Source organism: Megalobrama amblycephala, linkage group LG11 (assembly GCF_018812025.1).
Source record: "Megalobrama amblycephala isolate DHTTF-2021 linkage group LG11, ASM1881202v1, whole genome shotgun sequence".
In the NCBI taxonomy this organism is placed as follows: Eukaryota; Metazoa; Chordata; class Actinopteri; order Cypriniformes; family Xenocyprididae; genus Megalobrama; species Megalobrama amblycephala.
The window spans coordinates 8,157,858-8,183,754 of NC_063054.1; the positions used below are offsets into that span (position 1 = coordinate 8,157,858).

Here is a 25,897-nt window from a genome sequence, read left to right on the forward strand (position 1 = left end):
ATTACTATAAATATTGAACATCAAACTGGTTTCTTAGCATTTTCTTTACACAAAACACAAATTCAGTGCATTTTCATGCTCTCTTTTGATTGACAGGATACATCGGCCCTATCAGCGGCCGATAGCCGATAGTGTGAAAATTTGCTTTTATTGGCCGATACCGATTATTAGCCAATATATCGGTGCATCTCTAGTTCTTACATTTGATACTAGTCAAGTGTTCGTATTTCACCCTGTGTAGTCACAACCTGTCATGTTTTCTGTTTCATTGTCAAGGAGCCTTAAGGCCCGTTCATACCAGGAACAATAAGAGTCCACATCAGCAGACAGATATTGTTCTGTTTATTCTAAGGGTGCGCTGCAGTTTTGTCATCTGCCGCTTTAAATGCTCGAGCTCTTTACAGCATAATGGATTCTGATTGGCTGCCATTGTTTTTATCATGCATCAGCTCGAAAAAATTGTTCTGGAAGTGATTCCCTATGATATTGTTTCTCTGTGCCGTTATAGTTTAGGTGTAGACTATTCTTTTACATTAAGGTCCTGTTTCCACCTGGTATTAAGATGTGCTTTGGTCGATCAGATCACAAGTGGACGAGGGACACACATACCCATTTACACCTGGTGTTTTAATCCATCTCTTTTGTCCACTTTCATCCACTTCTGTCCTGATTTCTTTGAGGGGAGGGTCTATTGGTGGGTAAATGTATGGGCTTTTTCAGATGTCAAACCAAGCTTGGGCCTTCAGCTGACAAAGTTTAAATCCTGTCTGGCTAGTGCGCTTCCCATAATGTTTACACATTTATTCAGTAGGCGGAGAGTAGACAGTCTTTAGTGGCAGTTTGAACACATTCCATCACATGAGCGTTTACTTCACGAAACTAATCCATCAAATGCATTTTTGACTACCTCTGGAAGAGGTCGAAAGTAGACAAGCTCAAAACATGTTACACCCTGTTTACACCTGTATTTAGCGTCATCCACTTGTGATCCGATCAAGCAAAACGCATCTTAATACCATGTGGAAACAGGGTTTAGATCGGTTTTTAGAACTATATCGTTATCTAATATCGTTATCTTCCTTGGTGTGAATGGGCCTTTAGTTTGTTTATCATCATTTCCTGTATTAGCTTCTGTTGCGATGATTATTCATTGTTGTGTTGATTCACACACACACACTCGTTCTCTGTGTATTTAATGCCTTCAGTACACTGAAGACTGGAATAATGAAGCTAAAAATTCAGCTTTGACATCAGAGGAATAATACATTTTAAAATATATTAAATAGAGAACACTTATTTTAAATTGTAATAATATTTTACAATATTACTGTTTTTACTGTATTTTTATTTTTGATTAAATAAATGCAGCCTTGGTGAGCATAAGAGACTTCTTTCAAAAACAGAAATATCTTACAAACCCAAAGTTTTGAACAGTACTGTATCTCGCAATATGACTGTATAAATCTCACAATTGTGACTTTTTTCACATAATTTGATTATATCTTGTAGTGTTATTTTTATTGATTTTAAACTTTATCATTAATTTTTTAAAAAAATTTTACTCTGAGACGCTTCCATACAAAACAACACAGCTCAGCACAAAACAGAGTCCAGTACAGATGTACAGCCAGGTATATGCATGTACACTGTACTACAAGGTCATTGCAGGATAAAGGAAATACATACACAGCAACACACATCGATACACAACAGCAAAACACACACAATAGAGTTGAGCACACTTTATGAAGCACTGCTGCCTGAGCAAATTCCTGTACAGTAATCTTCCTCCCCACTGCGCGCTTATCAGGAAGTCCATCCTCAATGAGATTCGGAATGAGAGTGGGAAAAAGTCTCCTACCTTCGAGCACTTCATCCTCTTACAGATTAACATATGCAATTACATAATTAGCTGGCTTTAAAAATAGAAGGCCTCTCTGCTGAATGCATTTGAACTCAGCCATGCTAGACCTGCACTTACTGCTGGAGAGCTTTACTAGACATGTTTAGAAAATGCGTTTGCTGGTGCGAGGGCGGAACAACTTGTCACTCACATTAGATCACTGCAATAGCAAACAAAAACCATCCAGTCAATCCCTCATGAAAATCAAGTCCCGCCCTACATTTTTTTTTTTTTTTTTTTGAGAAGTCCTTTTACTCGGATATACTTCACAATAGGGAAAAAAGACAACTTTTGCAACTTCCCTTGGGGCCCTATTTTAACGATCTAAGCGCGTGGCACAGGTGCACTTAGGTTGTGTCCGAATACACTTTTGCTAGTTTAACAACGGAAAAAATGGTCGGCACGCCAGGCGGATGGCCTAAAGGGTTGTACCTAGTCACTTAATGAGTCATGGGTGTTTTTTAGGCGCAACGTGCAATAAGTCAATCAGAGTGTCATCTCCCATTCCCTTTAAAAGCCAAGTGTGCTTGCACCACGGCGGATTCACTATTTGCATGGCGGAATATAGACACTCTCAACCTGACAAGTTAATTTAAATAGATTTTTAATATTTGGCATGCAGAGTGTACGCACGTTGTGCACCCGCCTATAGGGGCATGCTACTGACGCGGCCTTTAAATAATAAAAAAAACTACAGCGACTACTTGACTTTAGACCAGGTTTTGTTGGTCAATGGTGCAATCGTTTTTAGTTGCATCAAAATAGCAACACGCCAACAGTGCACCTGAACACACCTCATTTTCAGACCAGCACGCTCATGGGCGAACAGATGGGTGCGAGTGCATTTGCTGTTTAAACAACGTGTTGCAGGACGTGAAAATGAAGCAAAAAACACTTGCGTCATGCCTGGCGTCATATTGGGCCGATTGTATGATAGGGCCCTTGAGGTGAATGGCTCAAAAAAAGTGTGCCCATGATATTGAATGAGTATCATATTATGGAAGAAATAAATTGAATATTTTAAAATATTTGAGCACAGTTCATGAGCATAAACAGGTGAATGTGAGTGCTGTACTGTCAAGAGTTATAATATCTCTTTGTGCCATGCAGTGCACAAGTCGACAGGACCCAGTCGACAGGCATCGGATATTTGACAGCCGTAAGGTTTTGTTGAAGATACATGCACATGTTGTCTGTTGGATAGGCTGGTGTCCCTACCAGGCTTTTTAACTAGATAAACCATGCTAGTTGACCAGCATTTTTATGTATGCATATATGCTTGTGAACAACATGCAAAAAAAAAAAAGAGAATGAAAACTAGCAATAAACCAAATTGGACTAGCATGGAAATTCAATCTGAACTTGGCCTGCACTGATTGGTGGGCAGGCTACTCTTAAGAAAGGCTGCGGGTTTTCTCTTTACAAGGATTTAGTCATGAAAGCCACAGAAGCACCAAGAAATTTGTGAATCATGTTTTGGATGATGTCATTTTTCCTGAAGCAAATTTTAATAAGCATTGAACTGTGTATGTTTTTCACTCTCTCTGAGATCCCTGAGGAACATCCCTGTTAGAAAATGCTGTTCTGTATCTGAATACAGTACTGCTGATTCAGGGGTCAATAATTTTTTCCTACCTACAGTATTAATATATTCCAAAACACATTAAAAATACTATTCATACATACAATGACTTAAAGGCAAAATATGGAAGATTTTTGTATTGAAATATCCAAAAACCACTTAAACAGTGTTATATATTTTGTTGACTTGTGTACTTATACTATACCAAATGTTTCCAATTATGTTTTAATCCAGAGAAATAAGCAATTTTTACCATGTCTGTGCATCGCCTATCAATGACATCATACCTACGTTACCCTCGATTTCCTTTTTTTTTTTGTAAAAACCATGGAAAGACGCTTTAATATATTATATTTTTTATTAGACAATGGAACAATTGTTTGGATTCATTTATAGACAGGAAATTAATCATTGTTATATAGCTCAACAGGTTTAGTCTTATTGTTTTAATCTCGTTTTCTTGATTATATTAATATGATATTCTAATATCGATCTAGCTTACTGCAGTGTGCAACAAGTATCTTATATTAGCTGCCGAGTGAACGCTCAGAGTGATGTTATAACATCATTTTTAACAGTCAAATGTCTCTAATATGATAAACAGCGCTGTGTTACCCCACATGTGGCATAATAAAAGTTCAGCTGCTCTCGAACCGCGTCTCGCACTCGTCTCTCATTAGCAATCGCTCCAGCGGCCTCGTTCTGCTCTCACAGCACGCGGTTCTGCTCTACTTCATACTACAGTAACAATAATAATCCATGAACATGATTTCTGCTCGAGTCCCGTCCCGATTCTTTTCCACCGGCTGTGAGGTGAAGATGAAATCTGCATGATCCCTCACTATATCTGGCGTGATCAAGCTACCTTTGTTTTGAATAGGCGACCTCTAGTGGTGAAAAATTACATATTGCATACCTCTTCTATAATGAGCATTTTTTTCTGAATTTCCAAATTAGTTCATTTTCGTTTCAAAAACAAATATAAGGTTGATATAGCTTTAGATAAAATATACATACAAAACTGCTTCACAAATATTCATCAAATCAAAGACAAGCAGTGCAAACAACAGGAAATTACATCATAGAGAGGACCCCTCTAATAATTAATAATAAAAAAATTATAATTTGAACTTTTTTGTTTAGGTTTTAAAATGTCATGTGATGCAACACTCCAAATTGAGACATGTATTCGAGGTGTAAGGAAAATACTTTTACTTTTTTTTTTTTTACTTAATTGGTTATACCATATGACATTTTTTTAGAATCATTAAAATTAAACTTTTCTTAGTATAGAATATTATAAAAAATTCTCTAAAGAAGCCTTGTGGGGTTTGCTTTTATCTTAATCATGTGCTTATTGACCGTCATACAAAGGCAATGTAATTTTGTAATTAAGTGACAAATTAGGATCACCTGTCCACATTCTGAAACAGAAAATAACTGGACACTTCTTTCAGACTGCAATCAGCAAATGTAACAGAGACTGAAAATAACCTGAATGCATTCTGTGCCCACCCCGTTATTCGAAAGCTCTGGGTAAATATTGTAGCAACTGAAACAAGACTAACGGTAAAGCCGTAGGGTGTTCTTTAATTACGGGTGACAGGACAGTCTCTACACTGCACACTCAGCAGTATTGACACTAACCTTGAGCAAAAGTGTCACTGAAAACACAACAGTTAACTGAATATTTCACAGCTATTAACACCACTGCGGCGCTTCAGTTTGTGCTGAATAGGAAAATGTTTGGTTTAGTCTTTAAAGGGATAGCTCACCCAAATCTATCTTATTTTGTTTTGGAATGACATAAGGGTGATTAAATGATGACAGATTTTTTAATTTTGGGGTGAATTATCCCTTTAGGTGAACTTGTCATCTGTTGATATGATATACGAATGACCTTTTCAAGCTTTTATTTTTGTAAGTCCCCTGATGAAAGCTGAAAAACACTGATGAAATGAACTTGATTCATCGGTTTTCTGTCAGACAGGTGGTTATTAATATCATTATTTTCTGTCTGCTAGTCAGCTGCCGTTCATACGTCTCAAAAATGAAATATGCTAAAATTATGCAGTCTCTTTCTGCACAAAACAAGACCTGCGCATGGACCTTTCTGGAACACTGTCCAATAATGAAAAAAGAAACATCACAGCTCCAGAGACCTAAAATAATTAGAGTCTTTGAAAGAACTGCTAATGATAAAACAAGACACGATAAAAACGTTTGTCTGACACAATCAGGAATTTAAAAGCGGCAGCAGATGTTCCATTATATTTCTTGTATCATAGCAGGTGTTTCTGTATAATAAAAATAATGAAAATAACGAGAAGATGAAAGCTTCTTGTAGACAGCATGCCATCTGTGGACTGTTTCCTGTAAGGAACAGACAGATACAGCAGATCTTGCTCTGATACAGTGTGTGTGAAGGTATGTGACAGCTTTGACTGGGACATTAGCATCGCTACATCCTTCTGGTACTAATAATGAAGTACTAATGATTTAATTAGGCTGAGGGTACGCTTTATGGCCGTACCAATTAACAGTTCCAGCACCCAGAGGATACATTTTTTTGTGTGCGTGCATGCTTTAAAAAGTGAGATAGTATGGAAAGTACTATATTTATTCAGATGCTGCCAGCCCAATTAGTGAAGTAAAAATTAAAGTTAAAGGCTGCTTTAAATCCAAATAGGAGTTTTGCAGAGAAAAAATATGAGACAGGAGCAAAACTTTTATTTAAAATGCATTCTTTTCCTGATAAACTTTCAAAATGTTGTGTTCCCCCAAGAAACTATTCATTTACTTGTCAAAATTTTGCATTTCTCCAGAAAACTATTGCATATGCTTGCAAAAGTTTTGTTGCCCCAAACTTTACATTCCCCCAAGAAAATTTGTGATTAATTTTAAATATTTTGCTTTCCCCGGAGAAACTTTGTTATTACTGGTAAATGTTTTGTGTCCCCCCGAGAAACTTTGTGATTGCTCGTAAATGTTTTGTGTCCCCCCGAGAAACTTTGTGATTATTTGTAAATGTTTTGCATTCCCCCAAGAAACTTTGCGATTACTGGTAAATGTTTTCCATTCCCCCATGAAACTTTGTGATTGTTTGTAAATGTTTTGCATTCCCCCAGGAAACTTTGATTAATCGTAAATGTTTTGCGTTCCCCCAAGAAACTTTGTGATTACTCGTTAATGTTTTGCGTTTCCCCCAAGAAAATTTGCGATTATTAGTAAATGTTTTGCGTTCCCCGAGAAACTTTGTGATTACGCGTAAATGTTTTGCGTTCCCCCAAGAAAATTTGTGATTATTAGTAAATGTTTTGTGTTCCCTCAAGAAACTTTGTGATTACTCGTAAATGTTTTGCATTTCCCAAGAAACTTTGTGATTACGCGTAAATGTTTTGCGTTCCCCCAAGAAAATTTGTGATTATTAGTAAATGTTTTGTGTTCCCCCAAGAAACTTTGTGATTACTCGTAAATGTTTTGCGTTCCCCCAAGAAAATTTGCGATTATTAGTAAATGTTTTGCATTCCCCAGGAAACTTTGATTAATCGTAAATGTTTTGCGTTCCCCCAAGAAACTTTGTGATTACTCGTTAATGTTTTGCGTTCCCCCAAGAAAATTTGCGATTATTAGTAAATGTTTTGCGTTCCCCGAGAAACTTTGTGATTATGCGTAAATGTTTTGCGTTCCCCCAAGAAAATTTGTGATTATTAGTAAATGTTTTGTGTTCCCTCAAGAAACTTTGTGATTACTCGTAAATGTTTTGCATTTCCCAAGAAACTTTGTGATTACTGGTAAATGTTTTCCATTCCCCCATGAAACTTTGTGATTGCTCATAAATGTTTTGCGTTCCCCCAAGAAACTTTGATTAATCGTAAATGTTTTATGTTCCCCCAAGAAATTTGCGATTATTAGTAAATGTTTTGTGTTCCCCCAAGAAATTTGCTATTATTAGTTAATGTTTTGCGTTCCCCCAAGAAAATTTGCGATTATTAGTAAATGTTTTGCATTCCTCCAAGAAATTTGCTATTATTAGTTAATGTTTTGTAGCCTGACGTGGTCATACTCAATTCTAGTTCGAATATGAGTCTGATACTGCTCCATTGGGCTTTGATTATGGGGGCGTATTTCAACCGATCCAGGAAAGACCTCAATTGGATAGACCTACAAGCAATCAGAGCTACAGAGTAAGTGACGTATGTTGAGCGACGCATAGTTGTCAACAGAACTCTTCTTAGCGACCATCGGGGCCGTCTATGATCGGGGCCAGCTGATAAATCAAACTTTTGCCAAATCCCGTAGGAAGGACGGCAAAGACATCTTTCCCATCGACAAATGCCTTGATCGCGGTCCTCTGTTCCTCTTTTAAAATTAATGCGCTGTCGATATCTTCTATAATGGACGCGATGGCGGAATCTACACATCTCAGTTCTTCAACAGCCATCATTGTTGTAAACTAATTGACCTTTCGCAAGACTCGCCCCCCTTAGTTACTGTTGCTTTGTCCGACAAGCCGTGGCGCTGTCACGCCACACAGAGTGGAAAATACATCGCGGAGCAAAGAGGAAACTGACAACACGTCGGCAGACAAGACAGGACAGGTTACTTATGATATTAGACAGAGCCCCAGCTTTCAAACTGTGTAGTTAATAAAAAAATTCAAACAATAAAAACCGTTTTGTGGCTCTTTAATGTGTTGTGACCATGATCGTGACAGATTGCTGTAGCGCCTCATCTCAAGAGGCTCGTTAACCGATCATCTCTTCCTACTAGTCCATTTATAGCATCAAATAAACATGAATGAACATGAGAATGAATGTTGTTTCAAACGCGGAAAGACGTCAATATGCACAGTTTTTCAAGTTTAACTCCACCGATGTTAATCTTCTAACTCCTGACTGCTTTGTCGGACAAAATAGCGGATGCGGCGTTCTGATTGGTTAGATCGCTTGTCAATCAAACTCCCCAAGCGCTCTTTGATGACGTGGCTGATTACGTTTCTGGTGATAATCTGTCAATCATCGCCCTGACAATGTGATTGGTCCGAACAGTTTCTGTTCGGGCATAATTACTCCTCTACGGATCAAGTCCAGACCGAAGTCCAGACCGAACTCCCCGACCTCAAAATGTTGTGGGCGGGGCTAAGTTCGGCTGGCATCCAGGCTAAATGTTTTGTGTTCCCCAAGAAACTTTGTGATTACTGGTAAATGTTTTGCATTCCCCCATGAAACTTTATGATTAATCGTAAATGTTTTGCGTTCCCCCAAGAAAATTTGCGATTATTATTAAATGTTTTGTGTTCCCCCAAGAAACTTTGTGATTACTCATAAATGTTTTGCATTCCCCAAAGAAAATTTGCGATTATTAGTTAATGTTTTGCGTTCCCCAAGAAACTTTGATTAATCGTAAATGTTTTGCGTTCCCCCAAGAAAATGTGCGATTATTAGTAAATGTTTTGTGTTCCCCCAAGAAACTTTGTGATTACTCGTAAATGTTTTGCTTTTTCCCAAGAAACTTTGATTAATCGTAAATGTTTTGTGTTCCCCCAAGAAAATTTGCGATTATTAGTAAATGTTTTGCTTTTTCCCAAGAAACTTTGATTAATCGTAAATGTTTTGTGTTCCCCCAAGAAAATTTGCGATTATTAGTAAATGTTTTGCGTTCCCCAAGAAACTTTGATTAATCGTAAATGTTTTGCATTCCCCCAAGAAAATTTGCGATTATTAGTAAATGTTTTGCGTTCCCCCAAGAAAATTTGTGATTATTAGTAAATGTTTTGCGTTCCCCCAAGAAACTTTGTGATTACTCGTAAATGTTTTGCTTTTCCCCAAGAAACTTTGATTACTCGTAAATGTTTTGTGTTCCCCCAAGAAAATTTGCGATTATTAGTAAAAGTTTGTGATTACTCGTAAATGTTTTGCGTTACCCCAAGAAACTTTGTGATTATTAGTAAATGTTTTGCGTTCCCCAAGAAACTTTGTGATTACTTGTAAATGTTTTGCGTTCCCCCAAGAAACTTTGTGATTACTTGTAAATGTTTTGCGTTCCCCCAAGAAACTTTGTGATTATTAGTAAATGTTTTGCGTTCCCCAAGAAACTTTGTGATTACTTGTAAATGTTTTGCGTTCCCCCAAGAAAATTTGTGGTTATTAGTAAATGTTTTGCATTCCCCCCAAAAACTTTGTGATTACTCGTAATTGTTTTGCGTTCTCCCAAGAAACTTTGTGATTACTCGTAAATGTTTTGCATTCCCCCAAGAAACTTTGTGATTACTCGTTTATGTTTTGCATTCCCCTAAGAAACTTTGTGTATGCTCACAGTGTCTATTTGTGTCCACAGTCTTCTCCCTTTTCATATTGCACTTCAACTCAGAGAGGCATTTATTTCAAATTAAAATGAAAAAAATATAAAACAGGTAAAAACAGGTATTTAATAGGCCTATAATTGAAATTTGATTGGATGCGATGCATGCAGCTCATATTGTTAAGCCCAAAAATACTTTCTGGACCTTCAAGGTCACCTTTACTGATCCGCAGGTTCAATAGGGTTAAGTGTAGGGGTAGGGGAGGACTTTAGGGATAGAGACAGTAAATATTATAAATATTATACAGTTTTTCTTCAATCACTTTTCTAAACAGTCTTAACATTCTCTAAAGTGGAACATCAGAACTCTATTGGATGTCTGAAAAATGTTGTAACACCCAAAACATTTAATAAATGCTTCAAACCTAGTTAGTGTCAGTAAATTGGCTAATGCCACCAAAATAAAAAGTGTTTTTGTGAACATGTGAACCACACTGGTCAAAATGTTTAGATGTTTTTTCACCCTTGAAATATTTGTTATATACAAATGTCATTGATCTGCATTTATTGTTTTAAGAGAAAAAAAATCTCATTTGAGAATTGAGCCAAAGCAATTGAGAAAAACTCTTATGAATGTTTCTTTGTACTACAATACACTGAGGTGCAAAAAGTATTTACCACTATTTTTACCAAGTATAAATAGCATCTAACACTACACTTACTATAAATAGCATCTAACTACTAGTTAGACTAAGCGCAAAATACTGCTTTTTTTCACTATTTGCAATATGCCTCTGCCATAATTTATTATTATATTACATTTTAGAATGAATGCTAGTTTTTTTAAGCAAATTCTGAGCAATTAAATGTTTGCTTGAGTATGTGTGTGCATTTGAGTATGTAGATATATGAAACAAGATAGATGGACAGAGATAGATGGACATCCTTTCACACGATGTTCAAACTCCAATTTGCAGCTCTATTTACCCTAGCGATGCCCAGGTCATTTGAAGGAGGCATATCTGACAGGACTGTCCCCGGTGGCATTGCCAGTAGTGACCCCTTTCCGAGACCATAATTACTAAAGCTGACTGAAGCTGTACGACGAGGCAGGATGTCACTCTTTGTTCAGGTTTATGTGGCTGCTATTAGACCCATGCAGGGTGTTCCACTAAAATAGTTCCCCCTCTGCCCAAGTGTCACACAGGCTCTGACTCAGTGGAGCAGCGCTGTTGCTACCCTGATTGTTTTTGCTCCAGGAACATGGTGGGGTGTTAAAGAACAGGTTTCCAGGTTAACACTGCTGCATGCTGCTGATTCCACTTCCTTAGATTCTATAGAAAATTAGAGTTGAGCTTGGCATTGCAAAAATGTTGAGTTTTTATGTGTTTTCTAGGATGATTTTGGTGGTTTCAACGTGGTTGTTTATTGTCCCAAAAGAGTTCAAAAGTTTGCAGTCGGTAAGCATTGATTTTTTTTTTTTTTTTTTTTTTTTTTTTATAAAAGAAGTCTCCTAAGCTCTCCAAAGCTGCAGTTATTCAATCGAAAATACAGTAATATTATGAAATATTATTACAATTTAAAATAACTTTCTATTTTCTATTTTAATATATTTTAAAATATAATTCATTCATGTGATGCAAAGCTGAATTTTTAGCATCATTACTCCAGTTTTCAGTGACACATGATCCTTCAGAAATCATTCTAATATGCTGATTTGATGCTCAAGAAACATTCATTGTTATTTTTATCAATGTTGAAAACGTCTCGGTTACATCTGTAACCCTCGTTCCCTGAAGGAGGGAACGGAGACGTATGTCAGTAGTGACCGACGAATTGGGATATCGCTAGAGAGCCCTATCAGCTTCGAGTGAACTAAAACAAGCCAATGGAATTGGCGTGCGATATTTGCATAATGCGCACCGCCTCCGACAGGTGTATATAAATAGGAAGCGGATGCAATCGCACTCTGTTTTTCGCTGAGGAGACAACTGGTGTCCGTGCAGCAGCGAGGGTACAGAAACTGTGGCGATGGGACGTACATCTCCGTTCCCTCCTTCAGGGAACGAGGGTTACATAAGTAACCGGGACGTTCCCTTTCAATCGGTCACGTTCGACGTACGTCAGTAGTGACCGACGAATTGGGATCCCAAATAAAGCGCCACAGTTACGAAACCCCTTCCAGTGCCCAGCGCAAGCTCTAGCCACCCGTCGCACCAATTGGGACGGTGAAGGGGGCGAGCTTACGCCGAGAGAGTCTACTGCTGTTCCGACATACCCACTAAGTAAACTAGACTACACTGGGAAAGCGAACCCGTAGGGGACGCTGCAGAGGCCACTACCTACCCTGTGGGGGGAGGAGTTTACGTGGAGAATACACATATGGACTGGCCCGTGGGGCAGTACACATATGGAGTCCCTGGGATGGCTCCACCTGGGTAGGGGGAGACTCATCTGACAGGTGACAGCAGAGCTGGCTCTGCTAAGGGAAAGACACAGGCTCACCGTAGGGAGTTTGACCGTGGACAATACACATATGGGACCGCTCACGTAGAGGGATCGCGACATATGGAACCCAGCCAACATCAACGGCGGAGACGGATGTGGGCCTGGCATCAGACACTCCGCAATGTCCGAGCCGAAGGGGGAGGCGGAGGAACACGACAGGGTTCGCCAAGCGGGGAACACGACTGGAGTCAAAGATGCACGTATCCGGCCCAGGGGGCGGGAATGCCATTGCAAGCCGACACTTAGAGCGGGTTCAACGCGTCTACTGGCTAGTGGAAGCGAGTACACGGGAAGATACCAGCTCTACACGTAGGCTGTAGAATCTAGCAAACGTGTTAGGTGTTGCCCAGCCCGCAGCTCTACAGATATCTGCCGTGAGCCAGCGCCCAGGAAGAGGCCACTCCTCTGGTGGAGCAAAGCTAGGGCTGGGTCTGCCTCCTCCAAAGGCAGCGCTTGCAGGTTCACTAACTGATCTCTGAAGGGAGTGGTAGGAACCTTGGGCACATATCTGGGCCGAGGTCTCAGGATGATGTGAGAGTCAACGGGCCCGAATTCCAGGCACGATTCGTCGACCGAAAATGCATGCAGGTCCCCTACCCTCTTAAGCGAAGCCAATGCAACCAGCAGGACAGTCTTATGGGACAGTACTTTTAACTCGACTGATTGCAAAGGTTCGAAGGGATGACCCCGGAGAGATGTATGTGCCAGGGAGAGATCCCAAGAGGATATGGAGGAAGGCAAACAGATCTATCTGGGCCTCGCCAAAGTGCTGCCAGATCAGCTGGACCGCCTGGGGATGGAGCCGCCACTCGCCCGCAAATGGAGGCTGCCGTGAGAGCTCGTCAGCTGCACGGTTGAGCACACCTGGGACATGAATGGCACGAAGCAACCTCAGATGCTTCTGACTCCATAGCAAGAGATGGCGGGCAAGTTGCGACATGCGACGGGAGCATAGACCACCCTGATGGTTGATGTACGCAACGGCCGCAGTGCTGTCCGAGCGGACCAGTACGTGCTTGTCTGACAGCAGCTCCTTGAAGTGGCCCAGTGCAAGACGTACTGCTAGCAACTCCAGGCAATTGATATGCCAATGCAGTTGAGGCCCCGTCCAAAGACCCGACACTGCATGCCTGTTGTACGTGGCCCCCCATCCTGTGGCAGAGGCATCTGTGGAGACCACAGCATGCCTGGACCTGGACACCTGTTCGAGGGGCACTCCCGCCCGCAGGAACGAGGAGTCTGACCACCAGATGAGGGTGCAACGACAGCTCGGTGTCACAGGGACACGGAGCGTACCGCGCTGCCATGCCCATCGGGACCCGGCCGCGTAGCCAGTTTTGAAGCGGGCTCATATGGAGCAATCCGAGTGGCGTGACCGCGGCTGCAGATGCCATATGCCCCAGGATCCTCTGAAAGTCTTTCAGTGGGACCGCTGTCCTGCGCTTGAGCATACTCAGGGTGTCCTGCGCTTGAGAGTACTCACACCGACTGGACGCGCTCCTTGGTGAGGCACGCAGTCCGGGCGACCGAGTCTAGCTCGAGACCGAGATCAGAGATCCTCTGCTCGGGGGCGAGTTTGCTCTTGTCCCAGTTGACCCGAAGACCCAACCGGCTGAGGTGAGCTAGAACCATGTCCCTGTGTTCGCACAACTGCTCTCACGAACTGGCCATGTAGTTGAGGATGCGAACGCCCTGTTCCTTGAGGGGAACAAAGGCCGCCTCCGCAATCTTCGTAAAGACGCAGGGCGACAGGGCCAACCCGAAGGGTAGGACTTTGTACTGATATGCTCGACCCTCGAACGCAAACCGTAGGAATGGTCTGTGGTGAGGCAGAATCGAGACATGAAAGTACGCGTCCTTCAGGTCGATCGCTGCAAAGCAATCCTGGGGACGGACGCATTCGTGAATGCGCTTCTGCGTGAGCATCTTGAACGGCAGCCTGTGAAGGTACCGGTTCAAGACGCGCAGATCCAGGATTGGCCGTAGCCCACCGCCCTTTTTGGGTACAATGAAGTGGGGCTGTAAAACCCCGACTTCATATCGGCTGGAGGGACCGGCTCGATTGCATCCTTCGCCAGGAGGACAGCAATCTCCGCCTAGAGAACAGGTGCGTTGTCCAGTGACACCTGAGTGTAGTGGACACCCCTGAAAACCGGGGGACGCCAGGTGAACTGAATCGCATAGCTGAGTCTGATAGTACGAATGACCCAGCGGGACGGGCTGGAAAGCGCTGTCCACGCTTCCAGACACCGAGCCAGCGGGACCAAAGGCACCACAGACGTACCGGGGGTGGGGCAGCAAGGCAGAGGTAGCAGTGCGTATGGGAGACGGCATATGGGGCACGGCCTGCACCATCACACTGGCACCTGCTGGCGATGTGAGAGGGGGCTGTGAGTGGCAAGGCGGGGCCTTGCACGCTGACAGCCGCAAGCAGAGTACGGGTGACCCGACTCGGATGGCATGGTTGCGGCCCAGAGTTTGGTCAGACTCTGCGAGGTAGCAGTGTGAATGGGAGACGGCACATGGGGTGCGGCATGAACCATCACACTGGAACCTGCTGGCAAAGTGAGAGGGGGCTGAGAGTGGCAAGGCGGGGCCTTGCACACTGCCAGCCACACCCTCTTAGGACCTGGAGGATCAGATAACAGTTCTACTTTGTGGGTACCGCTGGACTCCGGAGAGCCAGCGGCGGGACAGACCAAAATTCTCCACCCAGCCCTCCTCCGGGGAGGGAGCGATGCGAGCATCACCCCCCGAAGAACTGTTTACCTCAGCTCCAGGTCGCCATTTCTCCAGGACCGCTTCTCGCTTGCCAACTGGGTTGGCTGCACTGAGCGGGCTGGGTTTTAGGCCAGCTTGTGAGATGAGAGCATTCGAGAAAGCGTACTTTGATGACGACACACCTCTGCAAGACTGGCCAGGGGTGTTTCCGGACCACCATGGTGGACATTGTCTGGCCAGGGCCTGCGCTATGACTTGCATCATGCGTAGCTTCATGGGTAGTTCCCGACTCAGAACTACCCATATGCAATGAGTGCTTTGGCCTTCCACGAACTTGCCGGGGGCCAAGACCCATGCGGGGCAGAGGTGGAGTGCCCGTAGCACTGCCACCCCACCACAGAGGGTTTAGATTACGCTGAGCACTCAAGCCCTTACGAGAAAGGTGAGACGAACAGTGGGCATACTCTCATAAGAGAGTATGAACCACCCACAAACACAGTCTCAGCACGCTAAGCAGACATGAGAGAAAGTGATTGTGGCCGTCAGTGAGGATAGGAAACGACCACCTCCAGAAACGCACAGACAGAATGACGTCTTGAAAAAGATGCAGTGTCTGTCTGTGAAGCTCTTTTAGAAGCTCTTGTTCTTTGTGCCGAAGCACACAGGGAACAGCCGCGATGTGACTGCAGGTACACTTTTCACTCCCTGAGTCACATACACAGAGGAACCGGCCCAAATCGCAAACCAAATGGGGCAAATAATGCTGTGAAAACAGCAGTTGAGAGCTGTATAACAGCTCGGAAAGCTCACTCTGGGAAAGCTCGCGGCCTCGCTGTACGGTGCCATAATGCCAGCACTGTAGAACGAAAGCTCTTCAAAGGCTTGAGAAGTCACTCTCAGTCTAATAGCAGGAACACACAGGTTGGCTCTGAAGCGAAAGACAGAGTGCGATTGCATCCGCTTCCTATTTATATACACCTGACGGAGGCGGTGCGCATTATGCAAATATCGCACGCCAAGTCCATTGGCTTGTTTTCACTCGAAGCTGATAGGGCTCTCTAGCGATATCCCAATTCATCGGTCACTACTGACGTACGTCGAACGTGACCGACTGAAAGGGAACAGCATATTTTTGTGGAAAGTGATATATTTTTCAGGATTTTTTATTGAATAGAAAATGTCCACAAAGATGGCAATATCCAAAATTCTTCTTGGAAAACAGCTTAGAAATCATACTAAGTGATGCAGAAAGTTTTTTTTTTTTTCTGTGATGGGTAGGTTTAGGGTTAGAGGATAGAATACCCAGTTTGTACAGTATAAAAATCATTGTCTATAGAGTGTTCCCATAAAACATGAAAACCCAACGTGTGTGTCAAAAACTGTAATGTCTAATCTCAAACAACAAGAAAAAAATTGCTTTGGGTTGAGGTGAAATGGTGACTTGTGGGTAATTTGACGGTGGGCACAGTGAGATTATCTCTTTAATGACACATTCTGAGCAATCTAATGAGCAATCGCCCTCTTTCAGCATGTGTGTCACAGATGATGTCGAGGACTGACGCAAGAGACTGTGTTTTGAGCTAATATGCCCTCAAGGAAAGAAGGATGGATTGAGAGAGGAAAAAAGACCAAGAAAGAAAGGCTAATCATAGAGAGAAGAGGACAGATTACACATAAATGACAGAGTTATGGTTATGGGACTTCAGATAATGAGAGCGAGTGATTTGTCCTCACACATAGAAACCCCTCTAGTCTGGGATGTAATGTAAGGTCATACATTGGGCAGGGGTTTGAGAGATGTGTAGGGTCGATGCGTGTGTGTGTGTGTATGAGAAAGAAACATTTGAGGGCATTGAGGTCCGTTCAGTGTCAGATTCTCTTTGCATCTTGGTTTGTTCGCTGCAAATGTTAATCTTTGATCCATGCAGCACACAGAAACACATTAATTTCTGTCACCACAGCGCAGACCAAACCATATCAGCCCTAGTTCATGTGCCTGAAACACAGCCAAATATAGCTCATGTCAGTACACTCATGCAATCTAATGTCCTGTCACTATAAACTCGTATAGTCTTATGAACGCTTAAATCAAATGTGCATGACAGAGCAGAGATTTACAAGCTCCTCATTTGGCCATGTGCTAATAGGAAGACAGTATTTATGTTATAGATCTAATTGGGAGATGTTATGGCCTGTAACTCATGTGTTAAAGGTCCCGTTTTTTGTGTTTTTTTGAAGCTTTGATTGTGTTTATAGTGTGCAATATAACATGTGTTCATGTTTCGCGTGTAAAAAAACACAGTATTTTTCACATAATTTACTTATCTGTATACCGCTGTTTCCACTGTCATAAAAACGGGCTGTTGACTTCCTTGTTCCTTGTAACGAGTTCTGATTGTGCCAGCGGTTCCTGTGTTGTGATTCGACAGCAGCTTAGCAAACCCAGAGCAAACCTTGCCCGGAAAGGTCACGCCTCTTACCAGAACGTGGAGATGCACGCGCTCAGTGTTATTGTAAACATGTCTTTAATTTTACCCTATCAATTTGAGCCGGAATCAGACCCGGTGATTGGACTGCGGGATGAAAATAACAGCGTTTCGAGACATGGCGACAAACACACTCTACAAACGCAACTCTTTTATTCCTGTGGGCGGAGGTAGTCAAAAAACTGTTTTAGTGACGTCATTAAAGAAGGAAGTAGAGGGATGTAGTCCAAACTGGCCGTTCGATGTAGGCGACTTCTGTTAAATAAAATATCTCGCTTGGCATTGAACTTTGAGCTTTAAAATTTTACAGATTTTATTTATACTCTAACAACAACATTACACACTAACTAAAGTTTGAAACATGGGTTCACGAAGAACGGGACCTTTAAACATGGAAGCTATTTATAACGTGTTGGCAAATATATCTAAGATTTGTGGTCTGAAGGAATGTTCTGGATTCATTTACCATAGAAAATAATGACAACAATAATTATTATTGTTGTTATTAACAACAATGATAATATACTACTTCAAAAGTTTGAGGACAATCAGTTTTTTAAAAGAAATTAATTTCAAATAAATGCTTTAAATCCAATATTCATCAAAAAGAATATTGAGCAGCACAACTGTTAAAGAATATTAAAATGATTTCTGAAGGATCATGTGACACTGAAGACTGGAGTAATGATGCTGAAAATTCAGCTTTGATCACAGGAATAAATTACATTTTAAAATATAGTGTTTTTACTGTATTTTTAAAAATAAATTTATCAAATAAATTACGCTTTGAGACGAGACTTCTTTCAAAAAAATGAAAAAGTCTTACTGTATTCTTGAAAGTATTCATAACTCATATTTTTGTGCAAAAATGTGTTATTAGAGCTGTAAATTTGTCTAGAATTATCCTTTTGCACTAAATGTGTACCTTGACCATATCTTGAAGGGCATTCAAAGTTCAGTCTTTTCATAATCGGATGACTATCTAATCTGTAAAAACACAAGAGACCAAGTTTAAATACCTCCACAGAGCATCCCTTTAAGATGCCATGTGGCTAATATAAAACCACAGAGTGCCTCAAATAGTTCACATTTTTCTCGTTTGTCCTGATATTACCTCATGGCTCATATGGCTGTAGTAAGAGACCGACTTGACAGCAAGTAAAGCCCAGGGGTTATACTGCCTCTGCTGGGGCAGGTGGTTGTTCCTGGCCCAGTTCACTAGGGTATGGGACACACTAATCATCATGACTTGCATAATGTCGGTCTGCTATTTTTGCCTGTATGAGAAAAGATTAGTTACCTGTAATCCCTGTATTTAGCTCCAGGTGGTCTTTTCCACACTTTTCAGTTGAACATGAGTCAAGTGTTGGTTTTTTTGTACAAAATGGATTGTGCACAGAATTCTGCTTTTGTCACTTGGAACCTATTGTAAACTCATTGGGAAATATTTTCATTATACACAGAAAATAGATTTAGTCAATGCTATCTCATGACCAATTCATAGGCATATATGGTTCAGATTACTCAAATAAATGGAGGCGCCCTTAAATGGTCAGATATGGAAGCTTGGGTGTCATCTAGTGAAAAAGTTTCGGTACTGTGCCCAAACAAAATCTTACTTAAAGCTCATTTTTGAAATATTTCAACCTAAAATTTGGAATGTTGATATTTTTGGCTTTTATTTTCTTGCAGTTTAAGAGTAAAACATGCTTTGTAATATATTGTTATAAAATATAAACAATTATATTTTTACATTTTCATAAACTTAAACTTCTATAACTTCTTTTTATTTCACTGTAGTAATGTTCAAAGTTCGTGGGGAAGGAAGAGGACAAGGGTCGGCTTTTGACTGCTGACTGAGCTTTATTTAGTGTATATGAAAAATGTCCAACAAAAGTCTGTGCACCGCACAACAACGCAAATAAACAATCCACAACAGGGCTTCACTCCAGAACGATATAAACAATCCACAATAGGGCTTCTCTCCAGTGCTGTTGTCGTGCTCAGTGTCTCAGTCAGCAGTCCCTCTCTCTCTCGCACACTCCTGCTTCTCCTGGCGTTTTATCCTGTCTCCGCGCCAATTACTGGAATGAGAAACAGGTGTTCTTAATTTACATTTAACCCACTCGCTTACCACGCGTCTCCCGACACTCTCTCCAGTTGCAGACCTCGCTGAGCCACGCCCCCCTCGCCACATTCACTTTCATAATTTATTATGAAATTCCATTCCTGAAAATCAGAGCAATCAGCTGACTTCAGATAACCATAACTTTTGTTACAGACAAGCTATGAAAGAAGTAAAAACAGATTTGGAAAGGGCTCGAATTCTGCTTTTTTACCTGTGATAGGTAAAATTTCACCATGTGATGGGTTTTCGCAGATCACATCACATATAGTCTTAATTCAGTGGTTTTCAACCAGGGGGCTAAACAAACTTCAGTATGACAAAAATTATTTTAATTATTTCAAAATTATTTTATATAAGAAATCAATCATTAAAATAAGCTAAAATAGTTCTGATTTAAATTTATTCCCTCAATAACTATTTTTGTTTTTTGAAGAACCAGGATATGAGGTACGTCTCAGATTATGACTGTAACCATGGTTTCCTGAGAAGGGGAACAAGACACTGCATCATGAGTTGACACTATGTGAACGCTTCTCGTGAGCAGTGTCTGAAGCATGCGTGTTACATGCCAGTATTTGACAGTCCTAACCCTAACCCTAACCCTAACCTGGCTACTGCAGTCAGGTGATATCACAGGCACACTGGTAGGGTATAGACCTTATGTAGCCCTGCCCCTTTTCAGCGCTGCGCTTGTAGTTTTTTGTCTTTCAGTTTGTATTTCTACAGCGTTCTTACGTATTTGTGAATGAACTGCTCATTTTAAAATCTTCCCAGTCTACTGACATTTGTTAAGACATCTGCTTTAAACATTACAATGCTCATTATAACTTTAACTCTACAACAAGTAAATCCACTTCACCAGCTAATTATTCTTTGACAGTGATGCCATAGAAATATAGGAGCTACCACAAAAACAGAAGTTCAAAGACAATATTATAAAGATGATGTCGCGCTTGTTTCTGTGGCGCATAAGGTCTATATAAGGGTGCCTAGAGAGAAGGTCATCAACTTCAACTGTCTGAAACAAGACATTCAGGCATGCCGGAAGTATGGGAACGTAACGGAGTGTCTTGTTCCCCTTCTCAGGGAACCATGGTTACAGTCGTAACCTGAGACGTTCTCTCTGTGCACCCTTACAGACCCTGCCGGCATGCTTGTGACATCATCTGACTGCGGTAGCCAATCAAAGACTGGCATGTAGCACACGTGTTCAGACACCAGCTCACATTCCCATAGCGTCAACTCATGTGTGCAGTTCCGCAGAACCTGATTTTGCTGAGTTCAACATGTTCCTGGGTCATCATTTTTGTTGATCCTGGAACAACAGTCAAATCAACCAATCAGATTTGAGGGACAAGTTTACTGATTATATCAAGTTTAGGCTTAAAATCATGAATTGGTGCTTCTACATCAGTGTTATTCATCTATCATTTCCCTCTGATTTTTGGGATAACTTATGGGTAGGGTTAGGGTTAGGTTTAGGGGTAGGAATAGGGTTAAGACTAAATTTTCAGACTGGAATGTTGTTCCAAGATCAACAAAATATGTTGACCCAGGAACGTATCTAACTCAGCAAAATCAGGACGTGTGTAGAATTCCACTTCAAAAGGGAAGCATCATTTGTAGACCTGGAAATCTCATGTAAATTAATCATCTTTAAACGCCATGGGCATTTTTACAAACAACATACACTATAGCTATTCCAAGCTTTTATTTATTTATTTATTTTCATTGTGAGAAAAAAATTCAAATTTATTCTTAACCAATAAATCACAAAGTAAATGTAATGGATAAAAAGATCAGCTCTAAAGACGTCTTGGACTTATTTTAATTTAAATTATTTTAGTTACTTATTGTAATCTATGGACATTTCTGTAAATTAAAAAATATATATTATTACATTAAATTAAAGCATTCTAAACACTTATTTGTTTAATTAAAGATCATCCAAGATCAAAAATGCCCAAGTTACTAAATAACTAAGTAAACTTTTACTTGAAACGATTTTACTGAAAGTTTAGATAGCCATCATGCTTGACCGTTTCTTGCTCTGCGTGTGTGCCCAATTCATTTTTGGCTTTATTTCTAACTAAGTGAAACATAATGAAGTTTGCTGTCATCTCATAATGACTGATCACAGAGTTTTGAAGTACATTTGGCTGTGGTCAAGGTGTTTATTAAATCTCTGCTGAATGCAGAACTCTTTCCAGGACAATCTAATCCAGATGTGATTTATTGCCGGCCCTATTCTCTCACAGGCTCTTCTCTTCTTTGTCATGGAGGAATTAGTTGCTTTTTGATTAAAGGTGAAGTGACATAATTTCTCCTAACAACTCACACTGCCAAACCACCAGGCATTTTATTATCTTTGGGGACCAAATATATTTAGTAATATGTCAAAAAGGCGGAAAGACACAAAGAAAAGGGGCCCCTTTATCTTCCTTTTTGTGATCGCTCATTTGTTTTAGGAAGTACCAAGCTAACAAAAATAAGTTCTATGAACATTTTGCTAACTTTCCCATTAAGTTATGAAAATTTAGTTCAAAACTTGTTCAAAACATCCAGGTTTTTTGTTTTGTTAAGGGAACTTTCTTTTTTATCAGTTTGCAAACATTATGGTAATGCTACTTTTGAACGTTCTCTGAATATTCTGAAACAAGTAGTAACATTTAAAGATGAAAATCCATCTGAAGCGTTAAAAAAACACTCCATGAACGATGTATAAATAAGAGTTTGTGCTAATGTTCTGAAAATACATGATTAAAGGGAATATTATATTAACATTACTGGAAGAATGTTTGTTCATAACTTTGAGAGAACCTTGCCAGAACATTAGGGAAGTTCTGAGAATGTTCCCTGTTGGCTGGTCAACCACTGTGTGTAATGAGAAACTGCTGAAGATCACAGAAGTTCATTTGTGGCCAGCCTCAGTCTCAGTGTGAGTGTGTTTGTGGATCATTCTGTCAGGCTGATATGTTGAGCTGACAGGCTGATGCTCTGTTGGGCTCAGGCTTTAAGATGGGGATGATGGTTACTGACCTGTTTTTTCCTCAGGGTCACTGCTGGAGGGCTCAAGACGTTTGTGTGTGTGTGTGTGTGTGTGTGTGTGTGTGTGTGTGTGTGTGTGTGTGCTGAGCCAGTTGTTGCTTACATTATATGCAAGTGTAAGTTAAAGACAGAGAGGATACAATTTTTTCAAAATAACAGACAAGAAACTTGAGTGTGTTTAATAACAAACATGCTCATGTTGGTCAAATATTGACTTTCTAAAATATTTAACATTACTCCAGTCTTCACTGTCACATGATCCTTCAGAAGATCAATCTAATATGCTGATTTGCTGTTCAAGAAACATTTCTTATTAATGTTGAAAACCTTTTGTGGAACCGTGATGATTTTTTGATGAATAGAAAGTTTAAAGTTAAAAAGAACAGCATTTATTTGAAATACAAATCTTTTTTAACGTCATAAAAGTCTTTACTGCCAGTTCTGATCAATTTACTCCATCCTTACTAATATAATTTAAAAAAAGTAATCAAGGTACATGGGGCATTTAACAGAATTGGTTCAAAGTCAGAGTTGGAAACATCTTAGAAAATGTCTTTTTTCACAAATGTTGTATGTTTTCTTGTAAGTTTTGGAATATTTTTCCTCTCCTCAAATTTGTCACTACCAAAACACAATAATAAATAATTTAATAAGAAGGCTTATATTGACCTATTAAGATTTTGTTTACATCTACTTTGTAAATATATTTTTTTGCTATTTTATTTGCTATTTTAAGTTTTTGCAGTTAAATCAATAACGATTACAATTTTAACAATATTTCAAGTGTAATTTATGAGATTTAATGTATTTTGAATCCTAGTCTTTCTTTGTAAAAGGCATAAAGTTTATTATACTGATTTCAAAGTTAAGGATTCAAAGTTTGAACTAAACACTATAATAACATCTTAGTTGATAATTCAATATACTTTATTTTTGACAAAACATTCCGTTTCAGTTGTGACTGCATATTTTCGGTTGTGACAATAATGTGTTGGTAGTGACCACATCACATTACAGAATTTTAATTCGCATGCTAAAACACTACTAAAACATACAAAAAACTAATGATTTGAATAACTGTACTAAAATTGTGTTTATTTCCCCCAAATAAAGGATTATGTGTTTCTGTTTGTCACTACCAAAACGATATCACAGCCGAAACTTCACCACGTTTTGGTCGTGACTGTTTCGGTAGTGACAATTTTAGATACTTTTGAGCATAAAAACTACATTTTATGGAATAGTTTTCTTATTTGCAGAAAAATAATTGACAATTGATAATATTAGTATAGAAAGAGTCCATGGAAATACATTTCTTGGTGTTATTTTAGACCACAAAATCAGCTGGAAACCACATATAAAACACATTGAAGGCAAAACTGGTAAAGACTATAGCAATATTAAATAAAGCAAGATATATTCTGGATAATAAATCATTGCATATTCTGTATAATGCACTCATAGTGCCATACTTAAGTTATTGTGTGGAAATCTGGGGAAATACCTACAAAACCAACCTACAGTCATAACGACACATTACAAAAGAGAGCAATCAGAATCATAAATAATGTAGGATATCTTGAACACACAAATTCACTATTCTTAAAATCAGAGTTTATTGATCTGGTTAAATTTAAGATGGCACAATTCATGTTCAAAGCAAGAAATAATTTACTTCTGGAAAATTTACAAAAAATGTTTATGGAGAGGCAGGGTGGGTATAATTTGAGAGATTAATTAAACTTTAATAAGCTCAACATAAGAACTACTCTAAAAAGTATGTGCATCACTATATGTGGGGTGAGGTTGTGGAATAATTTGGAGCAGGTGTTAAAATATTGTACAAACTTTAAACAGTTTAAAGGTGCCATTGAACGTTTTTTTTACAAGATGTAATATAAGTCTAAGGTGTCCCCTGAATGTGTCTGTAAAGTTTCAGCTCAAAATACCCCATAGATTTTTTTTTAAATAATTTTTTTAACTGCCTATTTTGGGGCATCATTAGAAATGCGCCGATTCAGGCTGCGGCCCCTTTAAATCTTGCAAAGTTCACACAGCTAATATAACCCTCAAAATGGATCTTTACAAAGTGTTCGTCATGGAGCATGTGTAATCGTGTAAGTATGGTATTTATTTGGATGTTTACATTTGATTCTGAATGAGTTTGATAGTGCTCCATGGCTAACAGCTAATGCTACACTGTTGGAGAGATTTATAAAGAATGAAGTTGTGTTTATGAATTATACAGACTGCAAGTGTTTAATAAATAAAAACAGCAACGGCTCTTGTCTCCGTGAATTCAGTAAGAAACAATGGTAACTTTAACCACATTTAACAGTACATTAGCAACATGCTAACGAAACATTTAGAAAGACAATTTGCAAATATCACTAAAAATATCAAGTTATCATGGATCATGTCAGTTATTATCGCTACATCTGCCATTTTTCGCTATTGTTCTTGCTTGCTTACCTAGTCTGATGATTCGGCTGTGCACATCCAGACGTTAATACTGGCTGCCCTTGTGTAATACCTTTCATAATGTTGGGAACATGGGCTGGCATATGTAAATATTGGGGGCGTACACCCCGACTGTTACGTAAACAAGTGTTATGTTGAGATTCGCCTGTTCTTCGGAGGTCTTTTAAACAAATGAGATTTATATAAGAAGGAGGAAACAATGGAGTTTGAGACTCACTGTATGTCTTTTCCATGTACTGAACTCTTGTTATTCAACTATGCCGAGGAAAATCAATTTTCAATTCAATGGCACCTTTAAAAAGTTGTATAAAAACTAGTTACTAAAAGGATATGAGGATGAACAAGAGTGAATGTGAGGGTGGGTTAAAAGATTGATTGTATTAAGAGTAAAGGGTGATGGGTTGTTTGGAATAAAAGGTAAAATTTGGTTTGAGTTTTTAAAAAAAAGGTTTATTTGTTATTGTGCTATGAAGATATCATATATATAGAAAAATATTTAATATATAATGGAATTTTGAATGGTTGTATAAGGGGTGGGTAAATAACAAGCGTTTGCTTCATCCCGCTCCTTTTCGGACACATGTAATTAATTGATGATTATTCATAGATATTGTTTTGTTTTTTATGTGGTAACACAATTATTGTATTTTCATATTTTATTTTATTTTATTTTTTATTGGTTGTTGTTCGAAATAAAAAAATAAAGAAAAAAGGTGTTTGGTAGTGACAATTTTAGG

At 39.7% G+C, this 25,897-nt stretch overlaps 1 protein-coding gene across 3 annotated transcripts in view; it reads left to right on the plus strand.

The window, feature by feature from the left end:
• Positions 1 to 25,897, plus strand: part of LOC125279058 (leucine-rich repeat-containing protein 52-like) — a 50,391-nt gene that overhangs the window by 22,538 nt on the left and 1,956 nt on the right. The window lies entirely within an intron of this gene.